Source organism: Hyperolius riggenbachi, chromosome 1, assembly GCF_040937935.1.
Source record: "Hyperolius riggenbachi isolate aHypRig1 chromosome 1, aHypRig1.pri, whole genome shotgun sequence".
Classification (NCBI taxonomy): Eukaryota; Metazoa; Chordata; class Amphibia; order Anura; family Hyperoliidae; genus Hyperolius; species Hyperolius riggenbachi.
In genome coordinates, this window is record NC_090646.1 from 10701839 (window position 1) to 10707838 (window position 6000).

The window sequence follows — 6000 nt, forward strand, 5'->3', positions numbered from 1 at the left end:
TGCACAAATAAACACGGCAGGAGCTGGGAGCACATGGCCTAGGCAAGCAACCCATTCAGCACCCAGATGCGCCTGTTGGAGGGAGGCAGCACCTTGGTCACACCGGGAAATGACTCGCTGAGAAGGGTCTGGTGGCGTTTGCCTGCATGGGAGGAAGAGGAGGCGACTGTGGAGGGAGCAGTTGATGAGGCCACTGAGGACTGGCTGCCCAGGAGGGGAGCAGTGTGTTTCTGTGCTACTGCTGCTGTTTCATCATAACGTTCAAAGAGGACTAGACCAAGCCTAAGTTGATAGAGATATGAAAAATGTTTTTCCAGGCCAAGGCCCAATCCTCTAAGGGTCTGGAGCCCCGCAGATCTGTCTCCCATTTCTTGACATAAGAGTGCTTAAAGGGAACCTTAAAGAGAACCCGAGGTGTGTTTAAAGAATGTTATCTGCATACAGAGGCTGGATCTGCCTATACAGCCCAGCCTCTGTTCCTATCCCAAACCCCACTAAGGTCCCCCTGCACTCTGCAATCCCTCATAAATCATAGCCGTGCTGTGAGGCTGTGTTTAAATCTGTAGTGTCTGTCTCAGCTGCTCCCCCGCCTCCTGCATAGCTCCGGTCCCTGCCCCCGTCCCTTCCCTCCAATCAGCAGGGAGGGAAGGGATGCAGGCGGGGACTGGAGTTCTGCAGGAGGCGGGGAGAGCAGCAGACTGACACTATAGAGATAAACACAGCCAGCTCTGACAAGCTGTTTGTCAGAAGCATGGCTGTGATTTATGAGGGATTGCAGAGTGCAGGGAGAGCTTAGGGGGGTTTGGGATAGCAACAGAGGCTGGGCTGTATAGGCAGATCCAGCCTCTGTATGCAGATAATATTCTTCAAACCCACCTCGGGTTCTCTTTAACTGAACGGGGGGTAAAGAGTTTTACTTACCTGGGGCTATTACCAGCCCCCTGCAGAAGTCCTGTGCCCTCGGCGCCGCTCTGGAATCCTCTTGTCCCCTGCTGTCACTTAGTTTCGTTTTTGACGACTCACCAGTCGCCGGCCGCCATGCGTATTATTGGACGCATTCACCAATGCAATTAGCGCTATTGCGGACCGCAACGCGTACAAAAATACGCGTTGCCACATATCTACGCGTGCGGAATGTGGCAACGCGTATTTTTGTACGCGTTGCGGTCCGCAATAGCGCTAATTGCATTGGTGAATGCGTCCAATAATACGCATGGTGGCCGGCGACTGGTGAGTCGTCAAAAACGAAACTAAGTGGCAGCGGGGAACCAGAGGATTCCAGAGCGGCGCCGAGGGCACAGGACTGCTGCAGGGGGCTGGGAATAGCCCCAGGTAAGTAAAACTCTTTACCCCCCATTCAGTTAAGGTTCCCTTTAAAAGCAGCAGGGATGCTCGGATACCCCTTTTTAAAATCCGAATTGATTCGGATCCGGATACCCAGATATCCAGATCCGAATCAGATATCCAAATCCGAACTTTGCGGTATCCGAATCAGAACGGATATCCGAAACCATTATTTGGGAAATCCAAATTGATTCGGATATACTCGGCAGGAGTAGCAGAGGGGGTTCTGGTGCTCTGAACCTGACCACTGCCAGTACCAGCTTGCTTCAGCCAGATGATGTGGGGTACTTGTACTTTAATAAAATCTGGGTTGGACTTTAAAGCAAATCAGCACGGAGTGACAGACAGCAGAGTTAAAGACAGTGCACACTAACTGTCTAACTGTCACACTGACACTGCTCAGCACAGCAGCACTGTAGTAATCTGTAGTAAGCTAACACAGTAGTACTACTCTAACAACTAACTAGCAGTGCAGTACTAACTACACAATAACAGTAATCCTGTTCCCTAACCTATACTGTAGCTAAGGCTAATAGCAGGCCAGCAGCAGGCCTGGTCCCGCACACAGACACAGGACCTAACTAGCAGCTGCTGCAGCACAGAGAGTCTGATTGTCACTGAATGAAATCAAGCTAGCTAACTAATAAACAATAGAACAATAGTGTAGTGAAGGTGTTAATCACTGAAAAGCTTTAGGTTTATCACTGTATACAGCACTTGCTAGGCCAGCAGCACTGGAGCATGTCTCTCAGTGAGCAGTCACAAGCAAGGATGATATTTCTCATCATGGCACCCCTCCTTAATATACAGGGGGGGCTGGCCAGGGTTCCCTTCTGTGATTGGGTGCTAGGGCTTAGACTGGGAGCCCTCTGATTGGCTCAATGACGTCATGGACGTCATCTCCTTAGTTACAGTATCCGGATTTGGATATCCGAACTCAGTATCTGACCGGATTCCGGATTTCAGATAGATATCCGAGTTAACTCGAATAGCGCTATTCGGATTTGCACAGATATCCGGAATCTGAATCCGAGTTTGGATAGCGGAAAACGTTCAGATTATCTGGGTAGTTCGGATATCCGAATATTGGATGAGCATCACTGAAAGGCAGTGCCAGGATCTGTAAGGGAGAGGTATAGCTTACTGATCAAGCTCCTGCTTCCCAGGTCATGTAGGCAAGCTGATTCGAACACTGAGAGAGGTAAGTGCGTATCTGGGGCATTCGCCAGCAAAGACTGAACCCAATGCCTCAGCTGAAGAAGTCTGAAATATTCTGACCCGGGGATGTGGTACTTCTCCCGAAGATGATCCCAACCCACGACTTTAGAGTCTTTAATTAAATGAAAGACCGAAAGTAACTGTTTGGAGACCCACCACCTAAAGGAGACAGGACTTTCAAATGCTGGCAGAAATAGAGGATTATCAATAGTGGGGGAGTAGGAGAGTAGGAGACAGAAGCCTCCGGGAGTATTTGAAGGTATCCCAGACATAAAGGCAATGCCTGAGAGCCTTACTCAAAAGAGGTGGTCTCATCTTCGGGGGTAGCCAAATAAGACATTGCACCATCGCTATCTACACCCCCACCAATTGCAACCATAACTGTAGACAACACCCCAATAACCTCAACCACTAAGGCCCGCTGCTTGGGGGTTATACCTGACTCAGAGCTCTCCTTTAAACTTCACATTGCCTCATTAACCACCACCTGCTATTTCCAGCTCAAAAATATATTCTGTATCTGCCCCTTCCTCACACAAGAGGCCACCAAAATGCTTGTTCATGCCGTAATCATCTCCCACCTAGACTACTGCAACACTCTGCTCTGTGGTCTACCAAAAAAAAAAGGCTAGCACCTCTCCAATCCCTTCTAAATTCAGCGGCCTGCCTCATTCACCTTTCCACACGCTCTTCCGATGCAGCCCCACTGTGCCATTCTCTCCACTGGTTACCCATTACCCAGAGGATCCAGTTCAAACTCCTGACTCTAACATACAAAGCCCTCCACGAGTTGTCTCCTCCATACATCTCCTCACTAATCTCAAGATATTGTCCCTCCCGCAACCTTCTCTCCTCCCAAGAAATTCTCCTGGCCTCCAAGCTGATCACTTCCTCTCATGCTCACATCCAGGACTTTACACGAGCATCATCCCTTATCTGGAACTCTCTTCCACAGCCTGTACGTCATGCTCCAAACCTGGTCATCTTCAAACGCACTCTTAAAACACACATTTTCAGACAAGCTTATACCATTCTATAGCCCTTATTTGCTTATCTGTCACAATGTAATCAGAGGCAAAGGGTCACTGCCTCATCCATCCTCCACCCCCTTACCTAGTGTGTCCCCCACTACCTATTAGATTGTAAGCTCGCAAGGGCAGGGTCATCCTCCTAATGTTTACTGTTTTTGTAACAATATTTGTGCTGCTTGGAACTCTGCTGTACATTTGTTAGTTGTATCTATGTTCCCCTTGTCGTCTTATTGTGCTTTGTAAAGCGCTGCGGAATATGTTGGCGTTATATAAATAAAGAAAAATAATAATAATAATAAAATAATTGCACCGATTGCGGGGCTGCTGACACAATATCGAAAAGAGACCATTGGGGCATTTTGTGGCCTCTGTATAGACTTACTAGCAGGGCAATTTGGGCCACCTGGTAGTAAACTCGTAGGTCAGGGAAACTTAAACCCCCAGATTGCTTTTGGACATAAAGAATAGCTCTTGGGACCCTGGGCTTGGACGGACGCCAGATAAACTTATTAATCCTTGATTGTAGAAGCCTCAAAAAATGGGGTGGAATCCACACTGGGAGTAGCCTAAACATATATAAAATTTAGCAAGGTCTTACTGAATTAACTCGGCCAAGCCAAGATAACTGCATAGAGGACCATTGAGTGATACAATGAGAGATCTGCCCAGCCAGGGCATAGTAGTTAGCCTGAAAAAGTGATTTGTAACATGGGGTCGTTGTTTTTTTTTTCTTTTCCTTCAGTTTAGGATCCCTTTAAGATACTCTTTAAACTCTATGCTACAAGTTTTTCAATTATATTTCAGAGATTTCAGAGAAGTTAAATAAAATTGTTCAAAGAAACACAAAGCAAGAAATAATCAGTAATTATAAGAATATGCGCATCTTTTAGAATCATGGAAATATCTCGGTCCCTTACGGCTGCCACTTTAAGTCACAGCTCAGCTATATAACATGGGAGTAACTGCTGCTGATCAGCCGGAGACTCTGCAGACAGGGAGAGCTGCATCCAACATGAAGTAACCCCCTTCCCAGAGACATGGACTGGTCAGCAGTGCGCATAGCCTCAGCTCTGATCTCTGTACTCTTCTGTCTGATCATCCTGTGGGCCTCGTCCTGTGCAGATATACACAATTCAGCAGCACAGTGTGCACTAGGCTCATTCCAGTCTGTATACACCACAGACTATTACCAAGAAGGAGATGTGTTAATTGGGGGACTGTTCTCAGTGAGTTTACATTTCCATTTACCTCCTCATGCTGGAAAACTTGGCTTTGACTGTTTCTTGTAAGTTTTTTTTTCTTTTTTATGTGTAAATTTCTTCATAAGTCACTTATCTTATATGACTTATCCATCCATCCATCCATCCATCCATCCATCCATTAATCTAGAGATAGTCTGCATTGGATCCAGTGCTGTCTTCCATCCACTGGCAAAAGTATGCCTGCTTGGTTACAGATAGCTCTGACATATTCCACAGCATTGTACAGAGATCACTGATCCATTCCCATCAGTCTCTGCACCAGAGGAGCTTACACTCTAATGTCCTCACCACAGTCACACACTATTATTATTATTATACATTTATATAGCTCTGACATATTCCACAGCGCTGTACAGAGATCACTGTTCCATTCCCATCCATCTCTGCACCAGAGGAGCTTACACTCTAGTGCCCTCACCACAGTAATTATGAATTGGTCGTACTTACAACCAAATTCTGCATTTCAACCTTTCAGTTGTTATTCCTGAATGGTTGCGATCACGAATGGCGATTTTGAATGCACCCATAACTGCATTTGAATTTAACTCTTGATTCCGAATTACAAGTCATAATTCTGAATGGACTCGTAACTAAGTAAATACAGTTTCTAATATAAATGTATTTGTTTTTTTATATATGTTCAGAGTGGGGGAAATGAAAAAAAATGATGTGTGCCCCCCCCCCCCTTCTAAGCCTCTTAAATCCCTTGTCCCTCATGCAGGCTTGGATAGCCAGAATGCAGGGCTCTGACGGCGTCAGGCTTTGCACCCTGACCTATACCAGCCCGCATTGTCCATGGTATGGGGCCTCCGGGGGAGAGAGGGGGCCAAGCCTTCCCCTCCCCCTGGAGCCCTTGTCCAATCCATGACAAGGGGCTATTTCCCACTTCTGGTGCCCCAGGAGGAGTAAAGAGTTGACAATGCCCTGGGAGAGGGGGGGGGGGGGTCATGGCAGCTTCTGGGAGTCCCTGAGTCCCTGCACATTACAGCTTCCTCCCCAGGAGAAATGAGTATAGGGGTACATAGTACCCTTTACCCATTTCTGCAGAGGGTTAATAAGAAATAAAAACACAACAGAGGTAAAATTCCTTTTATGTTCTTTCTTAAAAATAAATACCTTTAAAAAAAAGCTTCCATGCCAATATC